Source organism: Emydura macquarii, unplaced genomic scaffold, assembly GCF_026122565.2.
Source record: "Emydura macquarii macquarii isolate MOO-44397 ecotype Brisbane River unplaced genomic scaffold, CSIRO-AGI_Emac_v2 contig_1882, whole genome shotgun sequence".
Taxonomy (NCBI): Eukaryota; Metazoa; Chordata; order Testudines; family Chelidae; genus Emydura; species Emydura macquarii.
The window spans coordinates 137,987-153,521 of NW_027132019.1; positions in this window are offsets into that span (position 1 = coordinate 137,987).

The window sequence follows — 15,535 nt, forward strand, 5'->3', positions numbered from 1 at the left end:
AGGGTCAGTTCATCACCCAGCTCCAGAGAATCAAACCCCTGTAACTGGCTTCTTGCTATCCCCAGTCTCCACACTGCAGGGGGTTACTCTGGGACAGCGAGAATCCAGCCTGACCAGCTGGGACGTTGGTCCTGTGGTTTGTGCACTGCTCTGCGGGTCAAGGTCCCAGGTCACACAGGAAATGTGTGCCAGAGTTTGGAATTTTTGTGTGTTGCCTAAATCCTGGTGCCCTGCCTTACCGACAAGACCCTCCTTCCTTTTCCCAGCCACAGGATAGGAGCACAGAGTGACCACCTAGAATTTAAAATGATGAAAACTCTTCTCCTTTTTGTGCTCCTGTTGCACACAGCTGTGTGTGTTCCTAGTTCAGCCAGAAGATTGGGTTTGATGTTCAAATTCCTGGGTGAGTTTCTAGGTACTGTGTGATACAGAAGGTGAGGCTAGATAATCATAGTTCTCTTCTGGCCTTAAAATCTAGGAATAATTACACCTCAAATGGCATTTATTTCCATTGTCTGATGAGAGTTTACAAACATCTTCCAGTAACTGGAACAACTCTTAAGCAACTTCTCCTTTGTGTTTTAAATCCATTTAGACCTCTCTGAAGAAAGAACCAGGTTTACACCAAAGCTAGGTGAAATTTTTGAGACAGATTGTTCATTTGCTGGAAAATGCAGGTTCAGCTGACCCGAAACGATTTGCAAATTTGACAAAATAGTTTTGGCCATTCACAAAAATGGTCAGAGGTGAAGAAGAAGGTGGTGGGGCTGTCTCTCATCACCCAGCATAATCTTTAGGTCAGTGAGTAGAGTGCTCATGTGGGTTGTGGGTGGGCCCCGATTCAAATCCCCCCCTTGACCAAACCTGAAATGGATTCACTAGAAAATCAGAAACATTTAAGATTTGGTTCAGCCTAAACCAATTTTTTTTCAATTTTTCAGAATTGCCACTGGACCAAAAATCAGTTAGGGGTGGCACTGGGAGCCCTTTCAGGGGATATAGGCACCCCAATACTTACTTTAGCCCCCCCTGGTAGCCACCCCGCCTGGTTCAAAGGGTGGCATGTGCCACTCTCTGGCCAGCTAGCTCTGAATGTTGACGATATGCAGGGTTGTGCTTAAGAAAAATAGCTCACTAGGTGAAGGGAGCTCCCCGTACAGTGACCCCTCTCCCTGCAGGCTGGGAGAATGGGGGCAGAACGAGGGGTGGAACTTTGTGCAGCCAGAGGAGATTTCCAGAAGTGGATCTGACCTGGACCCAGGAGCAGCCCCGTGCAGGTAAAGAGGAAGTCTTGCATAACCCTAGCCCAGCCAGGACTAGCAGTTGGAGTCTGACACAGGGTAGAAGCCCCTGCATGGGCACCCCCTCACCAGAGCTGGGCCCAGTGCTTGTGGGCTACAGGGGCCTTGGGTTGACTGTGTGTGAATCTGTGTGTGTGGGGGGAGGGTTGTATGTATAATGCAGAGTGACATACCCCAGGGTACAATCTGGACTCTTTGAATGGCTGTGGCCCCTTCATTCTCCACCTGAAGGTGTCTTTTGCACTGCTTTGCTGATGAACAACACAACCCGCAGGCTCTGGTCACTCATAGCCCTCAGCATGCAACGTTGCATGAATGTTCTCCCAGCCCCTCATGAACTAGACACAGGGCAACACTGACCACTTCTCTGGGCCCAGCCTTGCACCTCAGAAATGTGCATCTTGTACTGTTCAATGTGTTCACTGTACAAAGCAAGCTCATGTAAATCTGTTTTTCCAGCAAAGGGTAATAATTACGTACCAGCTTTGCTGTTTCAAGCAGCCTTTAAGTAGCTGAAAGCGGATTCCAGGGAGGATGGAGCTAGGCTGTTCTCAGTTTTGGCATATGAGAGAAGTAGGAGCAATGGTCTCTAGTTGCAGTGGGGAGGTCTAGGTTGGATATTAGGAAAAACCTTTTCCTGAGGAGGGTGTTGAAGCACTAGAATGGGTTACCTAGGGAGGTGGTGGAATCTCCATCCTTAGTGGTTTTTAAGGTGTGGCTTGACAAAGCCCTGGCTGGGATGATTTTGTTGGGGTTGGCCCTGTTTGAGCAGGGGTTGGACTAGGCACCTCCTGAGGTCCCTTCTGACCCTCATCTTCTAGGATTCTATGAAAATAGGCCTGAGTCAGGGGGCGTAACGATGTGTTAAAGGTGGCAAATGAGGACATTTCTTCATGTGCTCATGTACAGGGCATTTCAGCAACCAGCCAGCTGTCCAAGCCACGACCAGTTATCGGGATGGATTGTCAATTATTCTGCTTGCTGCTTTTAGCCATTTTCAGGCCTTTGCAGAAACTGAGCATAACTAGGCAAACTGGGGGGAGTGGACTAGACAGGTACACGTGAAGTGAGCCTGGCGTGATGTGTTCTCTCTCTCTGAATGTGCTGGGGGAAATGTCTGTGAAAAACAGGACGTCTGGATGTATCCGAGAACTGCAGCGATGGGGAAATTATTGCTGGACTTACAGCTTTAGACTTGCTTAACAATTTCTTTGTAGTGAATTGTCTGTAGCTCCTGCTTCTGCCGAGGGATTGATCTGTTTGGTCAGCTGTGTAACGTGTTCTTGTCTGACATGTCTCTGGAACTGTTGGGGTATAAGAGGGAGTGAATGAGTCTGAGTCAGCAGATCGCTTCCTGGACACATTTGGAAGGGTCCCAGGCGCAGACGGAAGAACTGGCCATCCGGAAATCTGTGAGTGATTCACCCGAAGACTGCTCAAAAGATTACTTCAGACTTGTGGGGGAAACTTAAGTTTTGGGGTACTTTAATCACCTATTGAATTTTTATGTGCTGAAGACTGTGGTAAAAGCTTCCAATGGAATTGCTGGAGACCAGAAGCAAAGCTTTAAATTAAAAGCACTTGCTTTGGATTTGTCTTTTTCAGCTATATAGCAGGCAGAGGTACTGTGTTTCCTTTGGTTTATTTCCTGACACCAACTCGCAGACACTAAAAGTTACGGGGTCGAGGAAACATGGGTAACACTCCTACTGATTATGTCAAGGGTTCCTGAGGTGGTGCACAATGCAACTCTGATAGGATTTCCCCTTTCTGTTGTTAGGTGCAGCCTGCAGTCTTCTAAACCCCTGTCAGCAGATGAAAGAGCTTGGCAAAATTTAAGCAGCCTGCCAGCATCTTACAGCTTTGCATGAAGAATTAGAAGTGAATAACTATGTCATTTCTTCCTAATCCTTCAATCATTCTCATAGTTCTCCAATGCATCCACATCCTTCTTGAATCGTGGACATCAGAACGGGACATAGGATTCAAACAATGGCTGTACCGCTGCTAAAATACCCACAATGCTCCTACTTGAGATTACTCTGTCCCTGCAACCCAGGATTGCATTAGCCCTTTGGCCACAGCATCCCACTGGGAGCTCATGTTCAGCTGAATATCCACCATAACCCCCCAACATTTTCAACGTCCCTGCTTCCCAGGAGACAGTCCCCTACCCTGTAAGTGTGCCCTGCATTCTTTCTTCCTAAACGTGGACGTACATTTAGCCATATTAAAACACATATTGTTTGCCTGCCGCCAGGTCACCAAATGATCCAGATCACTGTATCAATGTCCTGTCCTCTTCATTGTTTACCACTCTTCAAATTTTTATATCATCTGCAAACTTTATCCGGGATGATTTTATATTTTCTTCCAGGTCATTGATAAAAATGTTAAATAGCGCAGGGACAGGAACCGGTCCCTTTGCCACTGTTATGCTTCGGCCTAATTTTGCTTGTTGGGTTTAGTGTGCGGGTGATGCTGGTGTCCTGTGTTGTACAAGAAGTCAGACTAGATGATGGGATGGTCCCTTCTGGCCTTAGATTCTATGACACCTCTGGGAACTCCCATTCAGTGATGATTTCCCATTGATGATAGTTACATTTTGAGACCTATCAGTTAGCCAGTTTTTAATGCCTTTAATGTGTCCCTTGTTAGGACTTAGAGGGATGAGCACATGCCCAGCTGCCAACAGTTAGGCATCTAGGGACTTTAGGCACTTACAGACTAGGGAGCAGCTGAGCAGAGTTTGGTGAATGCCAATGGCACCTAAATGCTGGGCTTAAGTCCCTCTCGTGACTTCCACGCTTGGTGTTCAAACCTTCGGATGACCACGTGCTCAGAGGAAAGGCAGGATGGAAACGGATGTGCAGTCTCACATATAGATGGCAGGGAGTGTCAGCCTCGATGTCCTCATCCGATTTCAATCTGTGGAATTTCTGTATATTCAGCCTTCCTAAATTCCCCCAGCAGTTTGAATGGGATACAGTGTTCTTCTTCTCTCCCCAGCATAAACTGGTTTGTAGTGTTGCTGTGTGCAGGTTAAGCAGCGGTTATGCTCTGCCCTAGAGGTGGCTGCATTTATGGCTATTAGCTCTGTAATAAGGTCAGGGAATTATGCTTATCGTAAGTGCAAGCACATGGAGATTCTCTGAGACAGACAGTGCTTCATGCTTCAGCTCCTGGATCGAATCAGACACTGTGGAACTTTGGGGTCAGATCCTGATCCAAACTGCCCTGCTCAGATTCCAGGCTCACCTAGATGCACAGGAACAAAGCACAGCACTGCTAGCCTGGCACCCTGCCTCTGAGCCCCATCCCTCACGCTAACTGAATGAAGTAACTGAGTCCCTCAGCGCCGAAAGTGCACAAATAAAGAATGTCTCTAACCGTCGGCCATGGACTCGGGGGAGGCTCTTTCACAAAGGGTGTGCGAGCTCTTTCTGCTCTGGCCTCTCTATGTAGCGCTATCAGCCAAAGCGACAGCCCAGTTCTTGTTAATCCTCTATGGAGAGAGACTGAATCTTCCCCAGGGAGCCTGGCCTCACAGCATGACCCCGGCACGCCAGGCAGTGCCCTGTCCTCCGTTTACATGGGGGAAACTGAGGCACGGAGAAGGTAAGTCACTCCCCCAATGTCTTACAATGACGCAGCATCAGTCCTGGGGGCAGAATGTTGGCCTCTTGGACTCACTGCCCTGTAACCTGACCAGCCTTCCCCCGGCTATTATTTACATCCCAGCAGTGCTCAGAGGCACAATCAGCGCTTGGGCCCCTGTTGTGCAAGGCGCTGTACACACACCAAACCAGAAAACCATTCCCCTAAGAGTTTATAATCTAATACTACAACACTAATAATTACAGGCTGTTGCATAAAAACACTCAAATTATGGATGTCTTAAAAAGTGGGCTGCCTGCAAAAGCCGGGACCTGGATTCGATGAGCCAGAAGGGCCCTTTCCCATGTCACTACATGATGTGATTTTTCCCTCCATTCTCCCTCTCCATCTCTACACTGAATCAGGTTTCAAAGAGGGACAACGCAGCTAACCAGGATTGGCTCCTTTCTCCGGCTTCGCTGTTGCCACCGTATGTGCTTTGCAAGCCTGTGGGAGGGCAGGGAAGAAATGTGACCCGTGAAACACCCCACCCTCCAGTGTACTGCTGTGCCTGGTGAGTCTGTCCACCTGACGTCTAGGGGCAAGTGAGCAGGCCACGAACTCTGGAAATCACACTCCGCACTGGTCCACCAGAATGAAGGGGCAAGTTACGTTTCTTTCCCCAGTCTTTGAAGCTGTCTGGCTGCCATGGGGAAAGTGTCACCCACTGTTCAGTGAAGTGAAGTGCAGGAGTTGGGTCCTCTGGTAGGGATAAAGCCCTTATCAGAGCTGTAGCAACTTGGGCTCCTGGTGTCTGAGGGCCCTATCTCAATCCCAGGGACTGGCCAAGGAAGTGGCTGTCCAGAGGTCTTGCTCTGCTTTCCCTGCACAGAAAGCAAGCCCTGCATTCTCCTCACAGACAGGGTGACTTTATTTTACAGTAAGGAAAAGCATCAGGGAAAGAACAAACAGAGCCTGCTGGAGGCAGAGCAAGCAGAGCATGAGTTTCACTTTATAAAACCCTCCATTCTCTCTCCGCCCCAAATCCAAACTCAAATCCCTCCCTGCACCCCAGTGACTCGCAGTCACAAGGCCACGCTCACTGACCCCCAATCCCCAGCGCTCACATCTGCCTCGGGCCCTGACGCGCAGCTGCCTGGATCATTCACTAAGGGCCCCCCTCGCTGGGAAAGGCAGAGTGGGCAGAGGGAAAACACAGCTCTGAGCTGCACTCTGGGTGCACGGCGTGCAAGGCTGCCATCTGCTGAATCGGAAGCAGAACTGTTCAGATGCGTGTCATAGCTCCTACACTGCTCCAAACTGCGGGAGATTTGACTTCAACAAAATCCCACAGGAAGACGGTAGCAGAACTAGGAACCGGAGCCAGTCTCCAATGTGAGAGACCATTTCACCTAATCACCAAACTATCCTTCCCCTGCTGAGTGCCCTGAAATTATCTGAGAACAGACCCCACATGATGCATTGCTATCAATGAGCCATCCAGTTCTGTCTGCATCCCCCTCGTACTGCAGGATGGAGCAGGAATGACTCCTCCTGCTCCCTCACACCAGCTCAGCAGAGCCCCATCTTCTGTTCTGGGGCACAGTCTGATGCAGCGGCACCTCTAGCTCAGTGTTTGAGGTAAAGCTCTGGAACTGCTAAGAGGCACACAGGGCTATTTAGTCCCCAGCGGTGGCTACCAGGATGTCTGATGAAGCACACGGGCCCTCAGTGACATGCTGCAGTCGTGGGGTTCCCTAATTATTAACTGTTATTACTTTCTCACATGTTATTTTTTCAATTCTGCCCTAAATGCTTTAGGCACTTGAGAAACACAATGGAAGCCGCTGCTCCACGGACCACACAAGAGCAGCCCTCTGAATTTCCCCACATTTGCTCTTCAGTTACAGGCTAACTAAACACACGATCTCCCCTTCCTTTTCCTCCCCCAGCAGAGCATAAGAACTTGCCTTCCACCTGCCACTCTCTGCAGCACAGCCTGTGTCAGGATTCAAAATGGAGAGCAGAGCATTTGTAACGGGAGCCCCTCCCCTGGGTGCGGTTATTATAGTCAGGGAGTGGAGCCAGAGTCCCAAATATACAGCTCTGAGCATGGCTGAAAGGGGGAGGTTGCTTTTGCGTTAGAGAGAGGAGGGAGGAAAGAAGCCAATTGTTTATAGCTGAAGCTGGGGTTGGTTTTACTCATGGTCTGTTTTCTTCAAGATCAACTTTTCTGTGTGCTGGGCCTTCCCCAGAAGCCAGGGGACAGGGCTATTTGTACAAGTCAGCAAAAGAGGAGTTTAGGAATCCCTGATGCTCATTTCCGCTTGCTTGAAGTCAGTGTAACATTGCAGTTGTCTCCACAGCTTCCCCTTCCTGTGATCCAAGCAGGCGATTCTGGCTCCCAGGGGCAAATATCAGCAGGGACAAATTAACTCTAAGCAGCCTGAATGTCCCTTTATGCAGTTTCCTCTCAGGATGCCCAGTCATACACCTCCTCTTCCCTCTGGCAAGAGCAGCCTAAATAATTCCTCTCCCCCTTTTGTGCCTATGCCTCCCAAATACCTATAAGCAGTTCTCACACCCATCGCCCTCCCTTGGTTTCTTTTAATGCTTCCTCATGTATCAAACCCTCCAAGGGCCTGTTCCCAGATTTGCCCGTCACCGTGGGGTACGCTTATTTATTAGGGTTGCTTTCATTGCGGGGTGTTGTGATTCTAGTCATCTACTGCTTGTGTCACTTGCGTTTTCATATGGAGCTTTACTTCTCCCTTCTGCAAGTCCCCTCCCAGTGGAGCTACCCTGCAGGGTCTACGTTTCCCAGGGCTGGGTTCCTCCATCCCAGACTCAAATAAACACCCACGTACACACCCACACACTCACAGATTAACCGAGTGTGTCTGAGCAGACCGGGTCTATCAGCACTCTCAAGCTGACTCCTTTTATGTCCCTGGACTCAACAGGCTGGGTCAAAAAGCACTTTCCAGCTGCCACCCTTATGTGCACATGGACTCCACAGGCTGGGCAGAGCAACACTTTCAAGCTGCCACCTTTATATGCCCCAGGTTCAGCACGTCGCTATCCCAGCTTTCACTCTACAATTATTCTGCTTGTAACCCCCCTTAATGAGCAAACCTCAGAGGATTTTGGGCTGTTACAGGAATCTTCGGCTTAGGTACAAGGAGTGTTGCTGCAGAGCAAGACAGGGAAGCCAAGAACATGGAGTAAAGAGCATGGAGAGAGCCTGGCAACCGGCTTGATTGTAAAAGTTATTTTATTGATAGGTCTATAGAGTAATAGCCATACAAGGAGAGACCAATAAACAAAACAGTTACACTATTACACGGTTTCCATTGGGGTATTGAGGAAATCTAGACCAAGTCTGATTACAAGGAAAATTATACATGGAGGGGGGGGGGAAGGAGGGGGGGAAGGAGGGGGGGGAGAGAGAGAGAGAGAGAGAGAGAGAGTTGGGGTCTCACCACTCAGTGCAGCTTGAACCGGTCAAAGGCTCCCAGGAGACAGGCTGTTCAGCTTAGGGTCCAGAGTGCTGGAGACAGGCAGAGCCCCCAACATGATCAGTCAGGAAAAAGTGAAGACCGCGTGGAACTGAGGCAGCTTTTGGATCCAGGCAGCAGAACAGGGTTTTGAACATGGGTAGGGTTTTTTGTAGGGAAATAACAATGGTGCAAGGGAGAAAACTCTATGTGTACAACAGGAGCTTGAGCCAGGGCAGGGATGTTAAAGGAAAAAAAGAGTGAGCGAGAGACGCACATGGTTCATTCTCTCAATCATTCAGTCCTCAGGAGCAGTGAGTATCAATCCCCAGTGCAGAGGCTGAATGGTTTTACTCCCAATAGTAATTCAAGCCATGTGTGCTGTACTTTACATTGCTTCTTCTAAGTCTTTCTTTTGACCAGTTCTGGTTCAAGTGGACGCTGGGGTTCGGGGGTGGTCCTTTGTGAGTCAGACAGTCTGGGTACTGTGCCCTGCTTCCCCAAGAACATAGAGCTGACAGATAACAGGCCAGTATCAGGACTGGGCAGATACCTAGGGTGAGGGTGCTAGAATCAGAGAAGATTACGGAGGGAAGGAACCTCAGGAGTTCATCGAGTCCAACCCCGGGCTCAAAAAATGGAGATTCCACCACCTCCCTGGGTAACCCATTCCAGTGCCTCACCACCCTCCTAGGGAAAAAGATTTTCCTTATATTCAACTTAGACCTCCCCTACTGCAACTTCAGACCATTGCTTATACTTCTATAATCTGCTACCACTGAGAACAGCCTAGCTCCATTCTCCGTGGAACCCCCTTTCAGGTAGTTAAAGGCTACGATCAAATCCCCCCTCAATCTTCTCTTCTGCAGACTAAACAAGCCCAGTTCCCTCAGCCTCTCCTCATAAGTCATGTGCTCCAGTCCCCAATACTTTTCAGTGCCCTCCGTTGGACTCTCTCCTATTTCTCCACATCCTTCCTGTAGTGGGGGCCCCAAAACTGGACACAATACTCCAAATGTGGCCTCACCAGTGCCAAATGGAGGGAAATAATCACTTCCCTCGATCTGCTGTCAATGCTCTTATTAATGCAGCCCAATATGCTATTAGCCTTCTTGGCAACCAGGGCACACTGCTGACTCATATCCAGCTTCTTACCCACTGTTACCTCCAGGTCCTTTTCTGCAGAACTGACACCTAACCAATCAGTCTCCAGTCTGTAGCAGTGGATGGGATTCTTCAATCCTGAATGCAGGAATCTTCACTTCTCCTTGTTGAATCTCATCAGATTTCTTTTGGCCCAATCCTCCAATTTGGCTAGATCACTCTGTATCCTATCCCTGCCCTCCAGCACATCTAGCACTGCCCCCAGCTTAGCATCATCTGCAAACTTGCTGAGGGTGCAATCCACCTCATGCTCCAGTTCATTAATGAAGATGTTGAAGAAAACTGGCCCCAGGACTGACCCTGGGGCACTCCGCTTGTGACTGGCTGCCAGCTAGACATTGAGCCGTTACTCACTACCCATTGAGCCCAATGATCTAGGCAGCTTTCTATCCAATTTATAGTCCATTCATCCAAACCATACTTCTTTAACTTGCTGGCAAGAATACTGTAGGATACCCAGGGCCCAAGCATAATTTTTTTGAGCTGAGTACAAACTTGTGGCACAGGCTCCCTCCCACACACATACCATAATCTTTCATCCCACACATACAATCTCATGAGCCATGAAAAAATTTTCCTCATGGTAATGGGGGTTGCAGGCTGTGCTGGACCCCCCCCCCAGGGCCTCTGGGTCCTGATAAGTTGTACCCTTTTCCACCCCCTGTGGGGTCCTGGGGAGACCGTATCAAAAGCTTTGCTGAAGTTAAGATTTATAATGTCCAACACTTTCCCCACATCCACAGAGCCACTCATTTCATCATAGAAGTCATTCAGGTTGGTCAGGCATGACCTGTCCTTGGTGAATCCATGTTGACTGTTCTGATCACCTTCTTCTCTTCCAAGTTCTCAAAATAAATTCCTTGAGGACATACTTTATGATTTTTTCCGGGGACTGAGGTGATGCTGACTGGTCTGTAGGTCACTGGATTCTACTTTCTCCAATCTCTGAGAATTCTCTGATGGGCTTAACAACATGTGGACAAGGATAATCCAGTGGATACAGTGTACTTAGATTTTCAGAAAGCCTTTGACAAGGTCGAGCACAAAAGGTTCTTAAGCAAAGTAAGCAGGCATGGAATAAGAGGGAAGGTCCTCTCCTGGATCAGTAACTGGTTAAAAGATAGGAAAAATGGATAGGAATAAATGGCTGTTTTCAGAATGGAAAGAGATAAATAGTGCTGTCCCCCCGGGGTCTATCCTGGGACCAGTACTGTTCAATATATTCATAAATGATCTGGAAAAAGAGGTAAACAGTGAGATGGCAAAATTTGCAGATGATGCAAAACTACTCACAATAGTCAGCTCCAAAGCAGACTGCGAAGAGTTACAAAGGGATCCCACAAACCTAGGTGACTGGGCAACAAAATGGCAGATGAAATTTAATGTTGATAAATGCCAAGTAATACACATTGTTAAAGAAAATCCCAACTATACAAATAAAATGATGGCATCTACTTAGCTATTAACGTTCAAGAAGGAGATCCTGGAGTCATTGGGGATAGTTCTCTGAAAACAGCAACTCAGTGGCAACCAAAAAAGTGTAAGTGGCTGTGGAAGTCATTGGCCAAAACCATAATGGGGGTTCAAACAAGAACTAGATAAGTCCATTGAGGATAGGTCCATCAATGGCTATTAGCCAAGATAGTCAGGGAGGCAATCCCATGCTCTGGTGTCCCTCAACCTCTGGCTGGGCGTGGATGAAATTTTGACCTAAATAAAAATGTTTTCTTTCATCCATGTTTTCGGGGTGGGGTTTGAAAGGAAACTAATAATTTTTCACTGAAAACTCCATTGCCATGGCAACTGCCAGTTGCAGCTGCCTGGATCCCTAAGAGAAATGGGAGCCTTTTCAACTGCCTTTTCATTGTAACAGCAATGAAGGTTGCACTGATTTGAGTCTATGGCTGCACTCTGGGTATGGAAAGGTCTAAATCTCCCGCCCAGACTATGGCTGGGATTTTTTGCCTCACCAGCTATGCTAACCAGCCTTCCACTCTCTGTGCAGTCCTCTCTGCCCTTTACAAGGGCCTCTTCAGCAGATCCCGCGGGCAGTGGCTGCTGTGACAGGCTCCAGTAGCACATCACCAATGAATTTGTGCTCCCAGGGAGCTGGAGAGGGTCCTAGAGCAGTTGTGGAGGCACAGAGATTGTGGGTGGGAGGGCCCGGCTATCAGAGGATCACTGAGATCTGCACATAGCTTTGGGGATCAATGGATGCTAGGTCGCTCTGTTTATGATAAGTCAGTTCCTTATCCTTCCTGAACCAAGTATTGTTTAATTTGAACTGTAGGAATAAAGCATCACATGAGAGAATAAACAGGTTTTAAAACAACAGTCTGTGCATCTCTCTGAAGCCCTCTCACTGTGATGGGGAGCCAGGCAGGCTGAGCATTTTCTGATTTGCCCAGCAGCAGCAGGTTCCGTCCCTGTGGTTCTTGCATTTGGGAAACTGTGACTTTTTCTGAAATGTGGCACCCAGAACTGGGCACAATACTCCAGCTGAGGCCTAATCAGCACAGAGTAGAGTGGAAGAATTACTATTCGTGTTTTACTTACAACACTCCTGCTAATATATCCTTGAATTGTGTTAGATTTTTTTGCGACAGTGTTACACTGTTGACTCATATTTAGCTTGGGATCCACTATGACCCCCAGATCCCTTTCCTCAGTACTCCTTCCTAGGCAGTCATTCCCCATTTTGTACGTATGCAACTGATTGTTCCTTCCTAAGTGGAGCACTTTGCTTTTGTCATTATTGAATTTCAGCCTATTTACCTTAGACCAACTTTCCAGTTTGTCCCGATGATTCTGAATTATAATCCTATCTTCCAAAGCACTTGCAACCCCTCCCAGCTCGGTATCATCCGCAAACTTAATAAGTGTACTCTCTATGCCATTATCTAAATCATTGATGAAAATATTGAACAGAACTGGACCCGGACTGATCCCTGTGAAACCCCACTCGTTATGCCCTTCCAGCAAGTCTGTGAACCATTGATAACTAATCTCTGGGAGCGGTTTTCCAATCAGGTTTGTACCCACTTTATAGTAGCTCCATCTACATTGTATTTCCCTAGTTTGTTGAAGAGAAGTTCATGCAGGACAGTATCAAAAGCCTTACTAAAGTCAAGATATACCACGTCTATTCCCCCCTCTATCCACAGGGCTTGTTACCCTATTGAAGAAATCTATCTGGTTGGTTAGACCTGACTTGTTCTTGACAAATCCATACTGACAGTTACTTGGTACCTTATTATCTTCTAGATGTTTGCAGTCGATTGCTTAATTATTTGCTTCATTACCTTTCCGGGTACAGAAGTTAAGCTGACTGGTCTGTAATTCCCCCGTTTGTCCTTATTTCACTTTTTGTAGAAGGGCACTATATCTGCCCTTTTCCAGTCTTCTGGAATCTCTCCTGTCTTCCCAAAGATAATTGCTAATGGCTCAGATATCTCATCAGTCAGCTCCTTGAGTATCCCAAGACACATTTCATCATGCCCTGGTGACTTAAAGACATCTAACTTGTCTATGTAATTTTTCACTTGTTCTTTCCCTATTTTAGCTTCTGATCCTGCCTCATTTTCACTGGTATTCACTATGTTAGACATACAGTTGCAACTAACCTTCTTGGTGAAAACTGAAACTAAGAAGTCATTTAGCACCTCTGCCGTTTCCACCTTTGCCCTAATTGTTCCCCCCCCCCCCCCATTGAGTAACGAGCCTACTCTGTCCTTGGTCTTCCTCTTGCTTCTAATTTATTTGTAGAATGTTTTCTTGTTACCCTTTATGTCTTCAGCTAGTTTAATTTTATTTTGTGCCCTGGCCTTTCTTATTTTGCCCCTGCATACTTCTGTTATTTGTTAATATTCTTCCTTTGTAATTTCACCTAGTTTCCACTTTTTGTAGGACTCTTTTTTGACCTTTAGATTGCTTAAGATCTCCTGGTTATGCCAGGGTGGTCTCTTGCCATACTTCCTATCTTTCTTACGCAATGGGATAGAATGCCCTTAATGTCTCTTTGAAAAACTTCCAGGTGTCTTCAATTGTGTTTTTAGACTTGCTTTGCATGGGATCTTACCTACCAACTCCCTGGGTTTGCTCAAGTCTGCCTTCTTGAAATCCATTGTCTTTATTTTGCTGTTCTCCCTCCTACCATTCCTTAGAATCATGAACTCTATCATTTTGTGATTGCTTTCGCCCAAGCTGCCTTCCACTTTCAAATTCTCAACCAGTTCCTCTCTGTTGGTCAGAATCAAATCCGGGACAGCCTCTCCCCTAGTAGCTTTCTCCACCTTCTGAAATAAAAAATTCTCTGCAATAAATTTCCAAGAACCTGTTGGATAGTCTGTGCCCTGCTGTGTTATTTTCCCAGCAGATATCTGAGTAGTTGAAGTCCCCATCACCACTAAGTCCTGTGCTTTGGATGATTTTGTTAGTTGTTTAAAAAAAGCCTCATCCACCTCTTCTTCCTGGTTTGGTGTTCTCTAGTAGACCCGTACCATGACATCACCCTTGTTTTTTTACCTCTTTTATCATTACTCAGAGATTTTCAACAAGCCTGTCTCCTATTTCCATCTTAACCTCACTCCAAGTGTATACATTTTTAATATATAAGACAACACCCCCTCCTTTTTATCCCTGCCTGTCCCTCCTGAGCAAGCTGTACCCTTCTATACCAATATTCCAGTCATGTGTATTATCCCACCAAATCTCTGTGATGCCAACTATGTCATAGTTGTGTTTATTTACTAGCATCTCAAGTTCTTCCTGTTTATTCACCATACTTCTTGCATTTGTATAAAAACATCAAAGATACTGATTTGATTTCCTCCCCCCCCCCACGTTTTGTCCTGTTTCACCCCTACCCTGCTATAACAGCCTGTGAACTCCTCAAAATACAGACCTTCTCCCAGTTTTTTTTGACTTACCTGTGGCCTTTGGTCTTCTCTTTTCCTTTCCTAATGATTCCCAACATTCCGCTAGTTTTTTTGTTTTGTTTTTGTTTTGTTTTTTTCTGACTGCCGCTGCACATTGAGTTGATGTTTTCAGAGAACTAGCCACAATGACTTTAAGATCTCTTGCTTGAGTGGTAACAGCTATGTTTGATCCCATCATTCTATGTATAGCTGGGATGTGAAGCTCAGGGTCTGTCTCTTAACTTCCCTGAAGTGTTTAGTGAGTGATGGCTTTTCCTGAGCTCTTATTTCCCTTCCTGCTTGTTTTCCAGCAGCCTGCTATTAAACTAAGACTAGTCATACTGGTAATGTTTAACCCAATATTTAACCCCATATTTAACCCAATAGACATAAAACCAACAGCTCAAGAATTGGGTTTAATATAAGCATTCATAATTCTGGCAGCTCAGCTCTGTGTCTGTCACAATTCTGTACCAGGGTGGCTTCTATTTTATCAATACAATACATAGATAGTCAGAGAGAGAGTGAACAGTAGACGACTTTCATGTGTGAAATGCAGTTTGATTTCCATGAATACTCATGCATTTCACTTTTAAACCCACTTTCGGCAAACCCTCATTGTAGCAGAATGATAGGTGTTGGAGTTACTTTTCACTAGACCTGTGGTTCTTGGATTCCAAGGGTTTTGCAGACTCTCTGTTAGATTTCCAAAGGTATTCACTCCTTCATTTGAAATTTTATAGGGGTATGGCATGAAAAAAAGTTAAAAACAAGTGTACTGGAGAGTGAGAGCCCAGGCAATGAATATTGTTGCAGATTGACATCACAGAACCGGTGGAGAACCAGTTGCTACTAACCCAAGGATAGAGGAGCTAATAGTTGCAGAGGATTTCCCAGACTATTCTTTGATGACAAGTGATTGAATGAGGGCTGAAAGGCTGCAATCTTTTCCAGTTCTCAAGAAATCCAGATGACACTCGCTCCGTTTTAGTTCCCCCCTCTAAGGTGAGCAATCATCCGTGAAAGAAGATTAGGTGGAAAGAATGGGTTTACATGAATG